Source organism: Oxyura jamaicensis, chromosome 8 (genome assembly GCF_011077185.1).
Source record: "Oxyura jamaicensis isolate SHBP4307 breed ruddy duck chromosome 8, BPBGC_Ojam_1.0, whole genome shotgun sequence".
Lineage (NCBI taxonomy): Eukaryota > Metazoa > Chordata > Aves > Anseriformes > Anatidae > Oxyura > Oxyura jamaicensis.
Window position 1 is genome coordinate 15420968 of NC_048900.1, and position 18837 is coordinate 15439804.

At 46.3% G+C, this 18837-nt stretch overlaps 1 protein-coding gene and 1 long non-coding RNA gene across 3 annotated transcripts in view; one reads left to right on the forward strand and one right to left on the reverse strand.

Moving 5' to 3' along the window:
* C8H1orf21 (chromosome 8 C1orf21 homolog) overlaps positions 1–9857 on the reverse strand; it is a 104599-nt gene extending 94742 nt beyond the window's left edge. The window contains exon 1 of one of the 2 annotated variants that reach the window (XM_035333078.1): positions 9652–9857. The gene's annotated coding sequence lies outside the window, so the exon portion shown is untranslated. Of the gene's footprint in view, positions 1–7051; positions 7355–9651 lie in introns of those variants that run through there. The other variant, XM_035333079.1, reaches the window with a different exon arrangement.
* Positions 9858–10308: 451 nt separating this feature from the next.
* The window catches only part of LOC118170486, a 71662-nt gene continuing 63133 nt past the window's right edge, over positions 10309–18837 (forward strand). Inside the window, exon 1 of the long non-coding RNA XR_004752741.1 lies at positions 10309–10396. This is a non-coding gene — a long non-coding RNA (uncharacterized LOC118170486). The remainder of the gene's footprint in view (positions 10397–18837) is intronic.

Genomic DNA, 18837 nt, shown 5'->3' on the forward strand with positions numbered 1-18837 from the left:
CTCCTTGGATCCGAGGCCAGGCTGGCGTTCCCACAGGCAGCGTGCCTCAGCTCACCCGGCATTCTCCGATACCCACGCTGCTGAGAGGAGCGCGGGGAGCCTGGCGGCCCTGGCACAAAGCAGCAGACCATGAAGCTCACAGGTGACTTTTTCATAGCCAGGCACCCTCAGCACTGTCAGAGCAACAAAGCCCGTTCCCATTTCAAGCAAGTTCATGAGCCATCATCGGAACTGGAAGAAGGAACAGAGAAAGAACGAGAAGAGTACAGCGAAGGAAGAGAAGAACAGGGCGTTGGATGCCTGGGGAAGCACAGAGGTCCCTGATCTGCTCGTTCCTATCGACTGCTGGCTTCTCTGACACTGCGATTCACCCGGTAGGGACCATCAAAGGAGAAACAAAGTCTTCAGGGCCACCTCCTTCCTTACTTGCGGCTTTTATTCCTCAGGATATTCAGAGTCACAATGAAGATCAAAAGCAGAACTTGTCTCACACACTCAGAAAACCTGCAGCAGATTTGGTCTTGCATAGCTTCCTTGGCATGGCTAATTCACCCATGACCTTCAGCCCTAAGCCCGGCACCCAAAAACGTACCGCCTCCTTGTGAAAGGTCAAGTCTCGGAAAGTGGGCAACACTGACCACGATTGGCACCGCTCTAATGTGCCTTTTCCAAGCACGCGCTGAAAGCAAAAAAGCCCAACAAGAGATTTGTTTCTTCTGCTTTTTGTTTCAGGCAAAAAATACAGGGACACAACAGTTATTCTGGTATTTGCCTTCCTCTACAAAGAAAATGGCTGCAGTTGCAAGAAATAGCAAGCGGGTTCCTTATGTGCCTTCCCCAAGACGGAAGCGAGAGGATGAGATGTGCCCGTCATGATGCTGTTCTCCATCACAATCCTTACCCTTGATATGCACAAGATCGCTCCTATACCCGACACCACGTGCCGTATTTCACAGCCAGGCATAAAGACTGGCAGTATTGTACCTGTCTTTGGAGGGGGAAGGCAGGAGGGGAAAGACAGCAATCCAACTATTTGTCTTACTCCAGTTAGTCATCAGCTAACACCAGGAGCTAAGAAATTCCTCCTCCTTTAGGTTGGCTACTGTAAGCCAACCTAAAACCCCCAAAAACATGAGCCCTCAAACTGTAGCACGTAGTGAATGTCCTCAGCAAGCTCCACCTTCTGCTTTGCGTCTCCTCCGGTGCCCTGCTGCTGCCCAACCTGTTCTGCCTACAAAGGAAGGGCCTGGCTGGGTTTGGACGCATTTCCCACCCACCTGCAAGAGCACTCTGTGATGATTTGGCCACGTTTGCTCTTGCTTCAACCTCGGTACCCTCGGCATGGGAGGGAAGGGAGCTGGGAAGGACGTGGCGGGCAGAGACCGGGCGCGCAGCCTCACCCACAGCTCTGGGAGCTGAATCAGCACCGGGCGGGTGGCTGCTTACTGCTGACACAGACCTGCAGTAAGTCGCTACCTTTCTGGAGCAACAAGGAAGTTGCAGGGGTGACTGAGTCATCCCCCGTCCTGACGCCGTTCCAGGAGCAGAGCCGCGGCCGTCCCCCTGCTCTGGGCTGCACCTCTGGCCCGAAAATAGCTTTCAAGCCAATCCTGCAGTCATCACTCCAAGCTGAAACGCTTTATTTACACTCAGCAAGAATTACTGTATGTTTTTGACACTGCTGAGAATCAACTGGTGCTTAAATCATTTGGTTAACAAAGGAGGCTATTTAACTACAAGAGTTACGCTAAGTACGCCATGTTTTCTGACCCACATAGAAGCTAATAATTTGCATTTTATGGAGCCACTTTGCATAGCCAACCAATCTTAATGGCCAAAACAGGCTGTACAGAAATTAATAACTGAAAAGCAGTCGTCAGCACTGTTGTGCCACAGGTGACTCGCAAACCTCGTTAAATTGCGGTATTAAGCTTCTAACCACTTTCTGGGAAGCTGTTCACCTCAAGAGGTTCTTTTAAGGCACTGGCTCACAGCAGGACAAGCAAGGCAAGAAGCACAGGCAAACACCATCACCAGGACGTCGGCCTGATCCCTGGGCTTCAGCTGAAGAAGGGACTGCGGTGCCACCAGTGCCGCAGAGTGGGACACGCCGAGCAGCCCTCTCTCCAGCCAGCCACTCGACCTGGTTTCTGCCACAGCCTTCTCCCTAAGGCCAAACCAAGCCCGCCCCAGTCCCCACACACCTGCTAGGGAGCTCTGCCTTGTTTGCACTCCATTCATTCTCCTTTAAGCTCTTTCCCTGATAGCGCCCAAGCATCTCTTGTGGAAGAAGGAACGCTCAGAGACTAGCACAGAAACGTAAAGGCAAACAAAAACTGCATCACGAAGCCTAGGATTTTAAAAGTCTTAGAGAAATTACATCCTCCAAATCCCATTGCAACTCAGTGAAGCATCAAGCACGTAATTTTCCATTATGCATGTAAAGATCCCCAAATAAATGCACAGTGAAACATTGCTTGACAAGGCCGAGCATTTGTTGTTCTCCTAAATGCTGTTACTAAGTCTGAGGCCTCTTATTCCTTCCCCCCCCCCCCCTTTAGGAAACACTCTCACTCTTGCCAAAACATCAGAGATGCAGAATGCCAGTCATAGGAAAATCCACCTCAGAGGCAGCTCCTGTGTTTGGGGAGGACAACAAACAAAGCCTGTACTCTCAGCTGACAATCACCGTGATCTGTCCATTAGGGTTGCGCCACTCCTCACCGGTCTGTCAGGCTGACGGAGTCTGTCTGTTTGTGCTGGGGACGCCAGCCGCTGCTGACGTCCTTGCTCAGGGCTGTGCCGTGGTCCCCGGTACACAATCTGCTCCAGAACACGCAGACAGGCTGTTGCCATTTCAAAAGCCTTCCTGGCAGATTTCTGCCGACTGAAACAGCAAGGTTTGGGGCAGCCAGAGGCTAATTTATCGCTATCTGAACACCTGCAGGTGTAATTCGCACAGCTCTTCCAAACAAATGATTTTCACTGTGAGGGCAAAGGAAGACTACCCTCTAAACCCAGTTTGTTTGGATTTTAATTAGTATCCACCACTGCAGCGTTAGAGACAAAGGAAAGAAATGCTCCCTCTCCCACAAGCATCAGGAAAGTTTCAGCCTCAAAGATACACATATGACACGACCAAAGTAGAAAGGATACGTCTTTTTTTTTTTGTTTATTTTAAACAGAGAAAACCCAACAAAAATTATTTCAGAAGCTTGTTCATTGGGTGTTGGTCTTTGTTTGGGTAGTAGAGGCCAGGCACTTATAAATGATACCTGACAACTAGGGAGTAATTAAAAACATGTATCATAAGGAAAAGCTATCTTCGTAAGAACCCTGAGTGGAAAAAAATAACAGAGACAACATTAGAAAACCCTGGCTGCCTGTTCTTTCACCCCCAAAATACTCATACCAGTTGCTCCTCCGTGCATTTCTGCAGTAGGCGGAGGGGAGAGCAGCCGTATCTGCTCCCCCGGCTTTGGCCTGGCTTATTCATCAGCTTCGGTTCTGCTAGTTCAGATTTGCGCAAAAATAAGAGCTCAGGAGAGAAAGCTGAGCCTCCGGGCATCCACCAGACCACAGCTGCCACGTGCATACATAACGAGTGCAACTGCCCTGAAAGGCAAAGAACAGCACCCCGTCCTTCAGTCCTGCAGCACCACAAACCACACCTTCAAGCACCGCTCGCACTGGCTCCAGAGGGCACTCAGCTGCTGCGGGCGGCCTCCCAGGGAGGCTGTGCCGTGCACACCCAGCCCCACAGAGACCCTCGCCACGCTTACTGAGCATCAGCTGCCTTCACACCACGGCGTGGCTGAGATGAGGAGGCCCATAGGCAAAATTAAGCAGCAGGGCCCAAGCTGGGTATCGCCGGAAGAGAGAAGCATCTTAGTCATCCCTCAAAGTGAAAGATGAAATGGGCTGACAGCCACTGCCAGCCTTAAAAAGGCAGCCTTGGTTTTGTTTTATCAAGCGATTCTTTCCTCTGACTGCTTCTAGTAAAGACATGCGAATACCCGACACTTAGAACTTTATTTAACTGTTCAGAGAAACGTAGTGGGAATTATCCACGCAGGCAAACTTCAACCCCTTTTCCCCAGGATCAGGGCATCAACACCAGCATGCCATCTACAAACCTGCCAAGTTCACGGGAAGTGCTGCGCCACCGTAAGAAAGGCAAGAATAATAATCTGCTCCCGACTCTGCCCTTCTGCAAAACAATCTGCCTGCCCAATATCCAAAACTGCACAGGCTCCACAAATCTAATTAGCCATGAGTCGAAAACATAGAGGTCTGTTTGTCAAATATGCATAATTACATTAAAGTTGTCATGCTTTTATTAATAAAAACTTGGAAAGAGATGAGATACAAATACAAACGAGAAAAGTTTAAAAGGTAAGTGCCTCCCCTTCACCAAATAAAAAGCTGTCTTTGTGCGGACAATGCATATATTGGGCAACTTGGATACATTTTTCCTTGTTTATTATAAAAGCACACGATCACCAAGGTCCTTTTATGTTCTGACGTATGACTGGGCTCCAGCTAAATATTGTCTCATGGAGTCCAAGGGGTGAGGCGCTGGTATTTATAGACACGCTCAGAGCTAGAATTTTGGTTAGCAACAACATAGCTATGGCCCTAACTGCCCAACACGCCCTTCTGGGAAAATGCCCACCTGTATATATAGATCCTGCCACGCTCTCCCCATTAAATACGCATTTCAAGCAAACTTGCTTTTTACCCACCGGTTTTGGAAAAAGATCACGTCTACAGCTTCCTGCTAAAGATACAGAGATAGAAGAAAAACAGAGGCCACTTTCTAGTAAGAGGAAAGACCCTTCTGATATCCTGATGCTCCTTCAGGCATGCTCAGTGGTTTACATTTTTCATTACCAACAGCACTTGAGCTCCGCTCCCAAAAGCGGGGCCCGTCACCCTAAGCACAACCCACCCATCAGGAGGAGGCTCTGCAGACAACTCACAGCTCACATACCTAAAGCAGACAGTGCTCCACAAAAGAGGCAGGCAGAATGAATGCTTTGCCCTGGTTTAGATAATGCGTTAAGAGCTCAACTAGCTTACAAGAGCCCTGTCCAGAGGCTGCCCAATATTCCAGTGAAGCCACTTGGCGCTGGCATCTCTTCACTCCACAGCTACCTCCCTTAGAGGCACGCTACAGCAGACACCCATGCAGGAGATGCTGTTGGATTAACGCTCTGTTGTGGAGATCTTACCCATATGCACGCCCAGTTGTTTCGTATAGCATCACTATGTAAGCGTCTCTATTTTTAAAACAAACAGAAAGTGTTTGTCAGGTCACTCTCTACTATTATCCCATCCGTAAACCAGTAAACTGAAATTCCACCCACTTTAATCCTAAATTCACCGGCTTGAGGGTGCAATAGCAGTACAAAGTGACAAGACAAACACTTTGTTTGCTTTAAAAAGTGAAAGTTTGACCCACTTTAAACAACGGGATCTCAGAAACTGCCAGAATAGTAAAGAACAAATGAACGAACCCGCTGGAGGGCCTCTTTTAATAAACCTAACCTAACTGCCATTACCACTGTAACCCGGACAGATGCCTGGACCACCAGTACAAAAGAAATTACCAGAGGTTGAGTCACAGTCCAAAGACCCCACTTGCCTGCTACAGACAGAAATTGTGGATTTAAAAGGCAACTTCTTAACACCCACCCGCTCACTAAGTGGTCTGGGATGGTGTGGCAACAGCTAACCAGAAGACCAATGTAGGGAGCCAGTCCTTGGTTTTGCTGTGTGATGCCACGCTTCTTGGAAGCTGTATTTCTTAACTTCAAGCTGTTTAATACTATTTTTCAGTGCTGTTTCCCGCATCCTTCCACATCCCCTAAACTGCTGCACCAAATACCTTGCAAAGATTTACTTTGGCAGGAACTTCAAACAACGCTGCTGAAGTCACTGCTTGGCATACAGCAACTCTCTTGTAGTCCGCATGGTTCTGAACTGAGACTTACTGAAATCTATGTACAGAATGTATAGCTGCAGAAATTCATTACTTCTTGGGTTTTAGCATTTTTTTTTTTTTTGCATACTGTCACCTAAATGTGACAGCTGCAATGGTACATAACTAGGAAAGGTGACTGAAAGCGTTGCTGGGAGCATACCTCACTGCAAACACATGGCAGTTATCTTTACATACGTTCTAAGGCTTGTCAACATCTCCAAACATAGTATTTTCCATGTAAAAATCTAAAAAGGAAGATAATCTCCCAAAACTCAGATAAAATCACAAGACGGGTACTTCAAATGGCAGGCTGTAAACCAACCAAACAAAAAGATTTTAAATACTTTTCAGAGTGCACAGCTGCACTGGAAGTTCACCAACACAGGACACTGTGAACACTAATGGGTTTTCAAAACAATCAACAATTCCAGAGAAGCCCATCCACCAGCAGCTCTTACACACCACGGGCACTGCCAGCCCAAAGTCCTCGCAGAGCAGGGGCTGCTGGAAGACTGCACCAGGATAGCGACAACACTGCAGTTAGGCAGCCCCATCAGAGGACAGACACTGAGCTAGACAGAGCTCTGGTCTCCCCGAGAGCAACTGATCTCGTTCAGCTCACAAAGCTGAAGAAGACATCGACCTGTCAATAAATTGGAGTTGAAGCAGACTAGTACCAGCAGAAGACATGGTCTTAAGGTTACGGACTGGTTATCGCATTACACACTGCCTCTTCTCTGAGCATCCTACAGTAATACAGCCTGAACGGCATTTCCAATTGCCAGAAGTACCTTTTTAGATTCCAGTATACCCAAAATGTGCTTACATTTAATTGCAAATATGTTATATAGCACAAGGATAAGCCAGCAACATAGTAATATGGATTTGCAAGTGCCTATGAAATCCCTTTGCAATTAGATGCCTGCTTAAACAGAGGCAACAAGGAAATAAGTAACAACAATTTAAAACAAAAAAAAAACTTCCCAGAATATTTTTTGAATGATTATACAAAATACAGTGCCGTTCTATCATATTCTGCAGAAAGATGGAGGAGCAACACCTTACCTTTCCCTGAACAGGAGGCAGATTGGAAGGGCTCAAGCTCCACGTCAATGCAAAGGCCTCTGGCCATCTGACTGACATGAGTCAGTTATTCCTTCTTGCCCCCAAACACCTCACGCCAGTGCACACCGTCATACCAGACGGCATATTTCATACTACAGTATTTTTAGAGTAAGGTGCACTTCCACGGCACCAGAGCCCACACGAGACAGCTGCACTTCAAGCTGCAACCACAGATAGGGGTCCCCAGCTAGGCCCTGCACAGACTCAGACAAGCGGTCCTTGCCGTAACACAGAAAAACGCCTCCCTCCTCTCCAGCTTCTTCCCCCACATCGCAGGCTTCCCTCTCCTGCCTCCCAGCTCTCTTCCCCACCAACACGGACTCACCTTTGCTGTGCTGGCGCTGCTGATGCCCACGTCACACAGCCCAGCCCACCCCAGCCGCGCCCCATCGCCTCCTCTCTGAGTGGATTCAGGGAGACGAGCCTTAAAATCTCTCCTGCCGCAACGCTGCTTCCACAACAACATGGAGAAACAGCCAACTAATAATGGACTGGTAGAGGGGCTTGCCAGCTTCAGCAAACATGTCTGGAATGACTTTTTTCTTATAAAGCTTCCAGTTGAGCGTTGGTCATCTTGGACGCAACACCAGTGCCGCAACAAGCAGAGCCCACGCAGCACCCCGGGCACCGTCGGGCTGGGCACAAGGACGTTTGCTCGTCAACTAAATGAAGCTGCAAGCAACTTTGCCCACGCACGCAGGCTGCGCCTAATGCACTGCAGAAGCTCCTGGAATACAGACAATCAATAGTAAGCACATTATAATACTGAGAAGTTTACCAAGATATATTTACCATGTTACTGTCTCCATCCCCTGAGTTTTGGTCAGATATTTGCCATGCGCTAACTGCAGCACCTCTCTCGGCTACAGTCTACCTAACCTAGGATGTTATAAATATCATCTGTTTACCCAAAGCTGAATGATCATTTCAACTTTGTTAATCTGATTGCATAACAAACTACAGCAGCCTCAAGTAACTAAGCTGCAGTCTCCAGGATAGATTGGTCGAAAGCACTCATTTCAGCACCGTTTTTTGAAAAAAACAAAAACCAAAGTGAAATAGATAATGCCGAAAGAAGAAAATCCAAGCACCTGGCTACTGCTTTCAGAGCTGGCTACGGTATGAGACGTATCACAGCGTGCAGATGCGGTGTAATAACTTCACACCTGGTCCAAGCTGCTAGCACAAGCCAATGTGAAACGCTTGCAACCAGAAAACAACATTGCGCAATTAAAGCCCACTCTGTTATTCGCAGCTATCACATAGGCTATGAAGCAAACTATACAGCGTGTATACAGCGGACTTCCAAAACAAGTGATCGCATGTATACAAACAAAGGGCGTCATTTTCATGGCAGGTCCCACAAAAGCCTCTCTGCTGCCTAGACGTGAGCTCTCCAGTCAGCAGTGCCAAGCTGGCCCTGCCCTCCCTCAGCCTTGCACCCCTCTGGTAACACCCACACACAAGGCACCTCCCGAGACAGAGTAACATTTAAAGGTTCTTTAGATGATGGCAAGATTTATAGTTGCGTTGTATTACATTACCACCAAGTCTTACACAAATCCAGCCGCCCCAATATACAAGACTTGGGCTAACGCAAGGTTAAAGAGCGTCAGGCAGTGTCAATGCGCTCAGCTTGTACTGAAGGGCAAACACCTCCAGCCCCTAAATGTGGCAGATGTTCAGAAACCCGCTGGTTAAACCTTTTGGTTAGCAAGTTCAGAAAGCAAAACCGAACTGCACGTATCACTCCCAGCAGGCTGGGCCAGGATACTTCCATTAGGATCCAAGCAAACGGGGCATGTGGACGGTAAATGCCGGCCGAAAGGGAAAGCGAAGAGGGCAAGGAGCGCGTTTGGGCACCTCACTTTCCACCAGCCCCGAGGATCGAAGAGCCAGCACGAACAAAACCCACCCGCGGGTGGCGGCCGGCTCCCCGCAGGCCTCACCGACAGCCTCCCTCGCTCACCCCGCCGGGCGGCCCCCGACGGCCCCGGCCGCCCCAGGGGCACGGGGGGCCGGCAGGGCAGCACCGCGCCGGGCAGGGCAGGACCGAGGCGAACAGGGGCGAGCTGGGGGCGAGCCGGGGGCGAGCGGGGAGTCGCCTCCCCCAGGCTCAGCCGCACCGCCAGCCTGACACCTACCGGGCAGCGGCGGTCGCGCCGCCCGGCTTCGGCCGCCCGGCGCTAGCCCCTTCAAAGAGAACGTGGCGTTTCTCTCTCTCTCTCTCTCTTTTTTTTTTTTTTTTCTTTTGACACGAAAAACGCGCCGCTCCCCCCGCCGGGAAGCCCTGCGGACGAGGGGAGGGCCCCGGCCCCGCTCCGCGCCCGGCGCCGCTGCCCGCACAAAGCCCGGCCGTGAATAAAGGCTCGCCCGCGGAGCCTCGGCGGTCGGCCCCCGGAGGAGCGAGGCGATACGAGGCCGCACGGCCCGGTCCCCGCCCCGGGGGGCGACGCTGGGCCCCGCTCCCGGCAGCCCAGGCCCGGGCCTCCGCCGGGGAAGCGGCGCCCCCCTCCCGCGGCCGCCCCGGGGGCGCTCACCTCAGGCACCGCCGCCGCCCCGCAGCGGCTCCCCCGCCACCGAGAGCCGTCAGCGGGCGCCGGCCGCGGGCTGCAGAAGGACGGGGAGGCGCGGGGCGAAGCGGGCGGCTCCGGCGAAGCGTGCGAGCGCGAAGGCGGCGGCAGCCGGGCGCGGAGCGGCCTCTCCGGGCAGCCGGGGCGGGCCGAGGCGGGGCCGGGGCGGTGCGGAGCGGAGCGGGGGGCGGATGGAGCCGAGGAGGAGCCGCCCGTCCGCTCCTCCCGCCGCCGGGGCCGAACCCCGGCCCCCCCGGGTTACGCCGGGCTCGAGGGGCGGCCTGCCCTGCTCCGGCCGCTCACGGTTGCCCTCGAGGCTCCTTCCTGCCCGGCCCCGCCGCCTGCCCCCCCAGGCGCGTGTTGCGGGCAGAGCGGGCGGGCGGGCGCGGGTAGCGGCTCGGGGCGAGCCGTGGTGCTGGCGGCAGCCTCCTGCCGGCACCGTCCTGCGCCGTGAGCTCCGCGGGGTGTGACGGAGGCGAAGGCAGCGATCTGCACCTCGGCAATGGGCAGCCGCCACCAGGCCCGCCGAAACTTAGGGCGGAGGGATGGCGGGGTGCGAGGCCTTGCGCGGCCGCATCTCCTCCTGCAGCGCCTTACATCCTCCCGCATCCAAAGTATCAATTTGCGAAAATCCCTGACTCGGAGTTGCCCAAACTGTAATGGGATGAGAAAGGCAGATGCAGTAGTGTAACCTGTCCTCCCAGTTCCTCTGGTAAGCTCCCTGTAGAGCAGCAGTGCCTAAATGTGCTGAGTAGGGTCGGACAGGGCCCTGACTCACGCAGGGGCGGTTTGCTGCACGGGCTGGGCTCAGCGCTTCGTGCTTTTAAAATTAATGAGAATTTGTGCGTGGGCTGTCGTTGCAGAAGTGCTGAACTGGCAGTGACCTGGCAGAGACGGGGGGCTGGAGGGCTGGTGGCCATCTCTGTCCCTCTGATGTTGGGTAAGGACACGCCGGGGCCATGTAAATACACAGAAATACGTCCCCGTTTCTGCTTAAATGGAGGCAATTGGGCTGGACTGGGCAAAAATTTATCAGTAAGGCTGAACCCTGGAAATCCTTTCCTCTTTAAATTCAGGTCCTTTTGATTTTAAGTTTAAACACCATTCCCTTCTGCAACTGCACCCCCTCCATTCTTTCCTCCTTATTTTGTAGGACTAACAATAACATTAGCTAAATATCTCATTACACTTTCTTTACTTCACGCTATGGCTTTAAGACGTTTCTGCGTAGCTTCCTGCCTCCAAAGATCTCACAGATAAATCATCTGGTGATGGGCATTATTTACATTGCATAGGAATACGGGTTTGTTTGCAGAAGTACCCTAACCCGAAGACATACGAATGCTGCACAGACTCATTGTCTGCTCTGTCTTGGCTATGCTGTAATTTTGAAACAGATGCATCACACTTAAGATTCTGAAGATGTTTAAAATAAGAACATATCCTTAATTAAAGTGAAGAGCCTCATAAGAGCCCATTTAACAGTAGTTAAGTTAGTATTAAAAATGCCCCCTTTCTAGTGCTTTGTTTCAAATACAAGTAATCAGACAGGTAATGTAAAGTGCTTGTGTCATTTTTTAGTCATTTTGAAAATCCTTTAAAAATTTTCCCGCTAGCCAGTTTGTCCTGTTCCATTGACTGTTACAAATACAATTACAGTTATTATCTACTCTGCTTTTTAATTACTTCACTGAAATCTTGTTTGCACACCAGGGGTGGCAGTCATGCAGTGATAGGACTTTATCAGGTCAAGCTGTCGTTACACGCTCTCTGAATTTATGTGCAGTATTTGTGTGAGCAGTTCAGAACTTTGAAAGGGTGCCTGTGAGCACAGCGGCAGGGATTTGTTTCATTCTCACTCCTTGACCTAAAAGTCTTGTGACAGAGAAGAAACCTCTGTGGATGGACTTCTTGGCATGCTCTGGAGAACATCCCAGCACCCAGAGCATCTCAGGGCAGGAGCCTAAGCGTGTTGGGGTGAGAATACACCAGACATCTAGGTAGGGTAAGAGATGTAGAAACAGAGAGTCCTCTGCCTTTGGTGTCCTTCTCCCACTCAGCAATGGGACAGCGGAGTGGTTCTCTACCTCATTGTGATTTTTTTTTCCACAAAATTCAATCCTTTTTAGCTTTTTTAGCTTTATTGCAGCATGTGCTCAAGATTTCACAGGCAAAACTTTTTTTATATGCACAGAAGCAGTCTGGGCATGGAGGCATAGTTTTTCATGAAAATGACTGTCGACTGAAAAAATGGAGGCTGGGGTGAGGCTTGTATAGCTTTTTCAGGTTGTTCCTGCCAAGAAGTGCTCCCATGTGAACTAGAAAGACTTTAGTAAGCATACTTTTTCTTATCATTTACAGTTTTAGTATCTTCCAGTAAACCAGGCAGAGATGTTTATATCTAAGGACATTTCTCCTTCACCGTTATGAAAATGTTAAGATATATAACAGTTTGTTTGCCAAATCATTGGCAAGATCCCATTTGCAGTCACTGCTACCTTCCTCTTTCTAGCAATCTAATTATTTTTCTCTGAATTGGAAATCACTACCAGAAAGGTGGACATAAGCAACATCAAGAGATTCCAGAAAAGGGAATGTTTTCAACTCTAGGTTGACAAGTTTGAAGTTGGCCAACTTAGCTTTTTACCCTGTTTGCTATAGAGTGCCTGATACTGTTTCCTAAGACACGTGGAGCTGTCACAGTGAAAAATACGATTGCTATGCTGCTGTAACTGTGCTTCCAATAAAAATGACCAAAAAAGAGCAGCATAAAGCAAACATATTTTGTTTAGCTTCCATGAACAAACCTCTCTGATGTTTTCCTTGTGATGCATGCTGCTAGTTAACATTCATAACAGAATTACTTACACGTATATCTACTTCCCCATGCACAAATTTGTTGATCAGCTCTTTGTATACTACTATAGTATAGTCAACGTTACTTCTAAAAGAAGAAAATATTTATTTACCTATTTTCTCGTGCTTGATTTACTCATTTTTTTTGACACAGCATACTGGGCAGTTGTTTTTAGAAGCTGGAAGATGATAAGTAGTGTAAATTTCTGATCTCCAGAACATATTTGGTACCAAGTGTTAGCTGAACCTGATTCTCTGCCCCTGCCTAGTGGTGCCTGAACCCGATTATTAGCTCATTATCCTGAGAACAAATTATGATTTTAATATGAAAACCAAGGGCAGGGGGTTGTTTCTGCAAGAAGACAACAGCTTTCATCTTGAAAGAAAAAGAAACCAGCTTTCTCAATTCAGTGCTCCTGGTGCTCCTCCGAGTGTGGTATCCAGGGACTTAAAGAGTATCCGGAGATAAAATTTGCAAAGACAAAACTCTTTCCAGCCTTTTCTGGTCAGAGGATTAATGTAAGAGAAAGACAAAAAAAAATTGCAAGACACTCAAAAATCTTTGAAAGGAGAAGAATGAGGGCAGAAATGAATATCAAGAGAGTCGGTAGCTCCAGACTGCAACTGATCGTCTTCTTTTGAAAGAAGTTCCAACTCCAGGCTAAATTCTCCCATGCTAGATTTTAGAACCCTTTCTTCTCTAAGATAATAGCTTGTGTGCCACTGAAATCAATAGGTTTGTAATCGGGAAGCTGTTACCAAGTGAGGCTATGTCTGACGTAAGTGGGAGGTTTGTTCGTACTGACCCTGACACAACAATGAAGTAGCTGGAGCAGACAGGGATGTGTGCAATTTAATTTCCAACAAAGTCAGCAGGCTTTAAAGTTGTGCACAAGTTGGTGAATTGGTGTCTCAGATTGAAATTTTACACTATGATACATTATTTGTTAGCTTGATCGACATGTTTTTTCTATTCTGATAAATCTGCTTTAGTAGAGCGTGGTTTTTACCTTGGCTGCTATATATTATCTCCAGTGTGGATCCAGTTGTGGCAGGATTGTGTGCCTGTTTTCTTATGCTCATACTCACATTATAGCATGCTTACATTCACAAAAGAGCGTTTTCAGTACACTGTCACTAAGTATGTATGGAGATTTTAAAGTGTTGCAGCTGATATATGTGCTGAACAAGCCTCAAAGGTATAGAGCGTAAAAGGGAGTGTTGGAAAAGGCAAGAGGGTAATTAAAATGGTGGTTTAGAAACACTGATTTAGCCCATTTATAGGAGAAAAAAAAAAAAAAAAGTATTTGGCATCAAAATGTCAGTATTTCCTGATACTTCAATGAAGCTCTGTATTTCAGAAACAGGAAAAATTAGAGAAGTCACGGCCCAGCTGACAGATAAATAGGTGAAATTGCTACACAATTTTCCCAATTAATGATAGTTGAGAAGAAAACCAAAATGTGTGTAAGTTGTTGTTGGGCTTGAAGGTTCTAACCAATAGGTGTTTGAACCTGCCTGGGAGATGCTATGTAAACCTCAACAACTGCACATTCATTTTCCTTTTAAGAATAATAGTTCAAAAGCTTGGAACTGTTACCTAAACATGCTGATATTCAAAGGTCTTTGTAAACATAATCTTTAGGGTTGGAAAATACAATTACCGTGAAAGGATTCTGACAGCCAGGATGATTAAGCCATTCCTCTGTCCCTAAGGACAGGAGGAGAATCAGAGCCAGGCTCACTTGGATGAGATTGCTGGTACTGCTTGATAATGAAGAGAGGACAGAAATGCACAGGCTATCTAGATTTAGCCTCCTTTCATGGATTTTCCATGCCCTGTTAAATTTACAGATGTCACTTAGAAAAATTTGTACAAGATGGCAAACTTGCTGAAGTGGGTTTGATGCTGTAAATCAAGGAGCTGCTCTTTGAGCTGTTCTGCTGCTTGACAAGCAATACAGGAACAGACGCGTGAACTCCCTGGCTTCTTTTTAATGGTGCATTAACATCAAAGTCTAGCTTTACATATTTAAATGATTACAAATTAGTGCATGTTTGTTTTGCACAATCTGGCCCTGCTCATTGCATTCACTGTCATTATTAAAATGGAAATAGTGTTAATCTGCAATAAAGAAAAAAATAGATGGCAAATTCTCAGCATATTAGAGAATGCATTTTAACAAATAATTATTTTAGAGTAAATAGTGCCCTTGGAAATGTGGATTGCTCTTATTCACCTCACTGGGCAGTACACCTGCTCAGAGGGCAGGATGGCGACGGAAATATTTAAAAAGAGTCAAAGATTAATGTGCATTACTTAAAGCTGAGTAATACTCCTGAAGTTCCTCGTTTACATTTTTGTCATCACAGAATAGGGCCTACATTAAAAACTTGGGACTGAAAGCAAGCCCAGACGTAGGAGATACCTATATGTACTCCTGGGAATTTTCAGAAAAACTTTACTATCACAGTTTTACATGCAATGTTTCTTTACTCTTCAGATTAAATTATTCTGTTTATACCTGGCCATGCAATTAGGCAAGATAACACAAAATAGGTAGATAAGTCCTCAGATAAGCCATGAACATTTTGGATGCTGTATGAATGAAAATAAAGGTCAGTGTCAGAGCATCCAGTTCTGAGGTCCTAATTCCAGATTAATGAATTAGGAAAGCTGTCTCTTAATTGCAGGTGAAGGCAGAGAGAGGAAAAACAAGCAAGAACTGTAGTGTTCAGCTGAAGTGAATACACTGAGATTGTTAGCCTAAAATACGTTTCACCCTGGGATGGGAGTTACAGGCTGTGTGCTTATACTGCAAAAAGATAATCCTCTAACAAGGTAGTACGTGATCTGAAGATACAGGAATTTAGTGACAAGCGAGGACTGGATACTGTGCTCCTGCTTAAGACACCAACAGAAAAGCCATTTGATTTTATTGTGCAGAACTGGATCCAAAGCTCATGCTGAGTAATGCTAGTTCCTGAGTTAGCACCAGAAGTGGAGAACATTTTCTTCTAATCTACACTTGCTTCTCACTTCTGCTTTGACAGGCTAGCATGTCTTCTATTTATTCCTCCTAAGCTAACATAGCTTGTTTTGACACTAAATTCATCAAATAGCACTTAGGGGAGCAGCTCCGTCTCCTGATCTGGAAAGGTGGCACTCTCCTGTTGGGAGCATTGAGGGACACTCTGCTCACCAGTGAGTTCTCCTTCTGGCACATCCATCAGGAATGTACACAGTTTTGTCTGCATTAGAAATCAGACCCCATTAGTTAGAAAAAGGGAGATTGTCCCACAAGGAGACCCCATCCAGAAGTGCTTTGGGATCTGCACTGCCTGCTCATACAGACTATAGGTCGCATTCAGACGTGCCGTTGTGGCAAATGTCATGGAGGGGGCTCCCAAGACTGTGGCTCAAATGAGAAGGGTTATTTGGAACAGGGTACTTTATTTTGAGTTTGCTGTCTGAGTATTTGGAAAATAGTTGGGTTGGTATGATGGGAGATAAGAGTTGCTATGTAATGATTCCTTGGTAGGACAACTGTAATACAACAGTAGCAGTTCACTTGTTATGATGAGATCTTAACTGTTGATGTTGAATATTGAGACCACTATTTTAGCAGATATGCATTGTTAAGTTTTATGCAAATCAATCTTTCAGGTCCCATAGAGATAATCTTAGCAAGAACATAAAGCAAAAACTGGTGGTTATAATAATAATGTAGAATTAGAGGATTTTTCATGGATTTTAATGCACCAGACCAAGAAAAAGTCCATGTTTTTAACCAGATGAAGGATTGCTTCAAACAGTAAAAGCCAAGAGGGGTGAAGTTGTCATTTGTGTATTACCCCAGACATTTATCAGCATTTCAGTAAGGAACTGTGTACCATGTGCAAAGTTAAACATGTACACATCTTTTATTAGATCAGGGTCTCAGGTTCTGGCATCTCTTACACAGATGGAAAAGCAGGGATGAACAATGATTCAGTAAGTAGCCTACAGAACACAGACTTGGAGAAGAAAAGCTACCAGCTGTGGCTAATAGGACATGTTTTAAGAGCTAGCATGAGTTCCTCCTTTTTATGCACTGAAAGTGGGTATTGTAAAGAAATACATAAATGGATATCATAAAGAAATATATATATGGGTTTGTCTGTTTAATTTTTGTACCAAAAGGAAACTATACTGACTTTAGAATAGTGCTGTCCATATGGGAGAGAAGGTCTATTTCATTGTGCAGCATTGCATGTTATTCTTTTTTTAATTTCCAAGCCGAGGAAATAATAAAAAAAAAGATTCTATGCCATTATGCTGCTATTATGGCAGAGTATTTAATTGAATTCAAATCAAGGCAAAGTTATGATTCCCTTAGAAATTGTAACTTGGTCCAAAACACTGAGCTATTTTGGAATGATTGTTACTATGCACCTTTACAGAAAATATTAAACTGATGGAATGTATGTATTACGATCAATAAGGGTGCTATTACTTTGAATTTCACAACTTATAAGGATATATGATTAATCACAATTGTGTTTTGATTATATTTTTTACAAATAAGTTATGATACAGAGCTATAGTGTAGTATTTGTCTCCCACATCTTAGGCATCTCAAAGTTAAATGTCCATGTCACAGCTAGTCATCCATGGCTCCTTTTATAGCCAATGGAGAGAAACAGTAAGGGACAGAAATGCAGACCTCCAAAGGCTGATCTGTCTGACTTTCTTGGGTGAGGATCTTAGGATGAAGTGAATGACCTCATGGAGGCTTGCATTGTGTTCAGGTAGCTAGTTTGAGCACAGGCATCTAACTTGTGATGTCTCACCTGAATGAGGCGAATCCCATCCTGAGGGAGCAATTCTATAATCTTTATTAAGGCAACCATTCCATTGTCATTTTAGGCAGCTTTCTCTAAATAAACAAGTAAACTGTTTTGCCGTTTTTGCTTGCTTGCTTTGTTAGAGTTTGTTTTTCCTCCTGTAGAGGAGGAATATGTTCAACTCAGAGAAACGTGGAAATGCTACCCCTTCAGCAGCAATTACTCGAAGAAGTGCTTTCGGTTCTTTATCAAAACACACTTGTTTGCTCCCTAGGCTGCTCAAAAGTTTCCCTCTTGGAGAAAGAAGAAAAACAGTCAGTAGCAAGAAGGATGTTATTTCCAAAAAAAAGACAGGGAGAGTGTTGCCAGCAGTCTTTTCTTAGTGATCTCTGTAGCTTCAAGGCAGGGAGAGGAATTGGAGCAGTGGGTTATTGCCGACTTTACACGATATCTGTTGTGGAACAGAGAGGTATTAGCATACTTACTAACAGAACCAATTAATCATATAGCTTAGTAGAACTAATGCTTTGTATATGTCATGTTTGCAGGGTTGTAAAAAGTGACATAAAGGACTTGGTTTAATCTTGGAGTCCCATTAATCAGCATGTTCTGTACCTAGTTCTGCTCTAATTGATTACAGTAGGAAAAGGGGGCATTGAAAGGCAGGTATCTGAGACTACACTTCAAAAAAAATCTGCAACAAATTCATAATAGAAAATTGTGGTGATTAAAAATAGAAAATTGCTACAGAGTTCACTCTAGATAAGTTGCGTTTGGTTTGAGGCCAAATCAGAATTAGTGTTTCCATTGAACTGTGTTAAGATGTGACAGACAGTTTGGCTGCTATTTACTCATGTTTAACCAGAACAAAAAACTGGTCTCTCCATCATTTTGAACTAATGTCCAAACAATGGGGACTGGATTGAATATAGAAATCCTGATTCAATGTTCAACTAAAAAAATTATACATCCCAATGTGAGGCCACAAGACAGTCTGTCACCGATGGCCGTGGGACTGGAAGGCAATCTGACCTTAGGGGAAAAAAAAAGAGAGACATTTCTTCTACAAACAAACATTGGTGGACGTTGGTACAGTTTTGCAAAACTAGCTGAGGTTCACTAGCAGCTTCTGTAGATTGTGAAGCCACAACAGAGGCAGAAGTCAGGCACATCACAGTGTGAAGTACGTGGTATTAATACCCACCCAGTTGATCAAGCTAAATATAGAGATAATGCAGCCTTTTCTGAGCAGGAGGCAAGAGATGAAGGTCTTACACCCCATGATACAGGAAAAGAAGGTAAAGCTCAGCCTTTCTACATCAGCTCCAAGATATGTAGCCTGCTGTTTGTAGGACAGGGTGAGCCAGGCTTCCAAAAAGAAGTAGCAATCTCCCCTAAGGTGGGTTCTGCTCCCTGAAGAGACTATAAGCCAACCTAAATATTAACCTACCTCCAAGCATCATAGCAGTG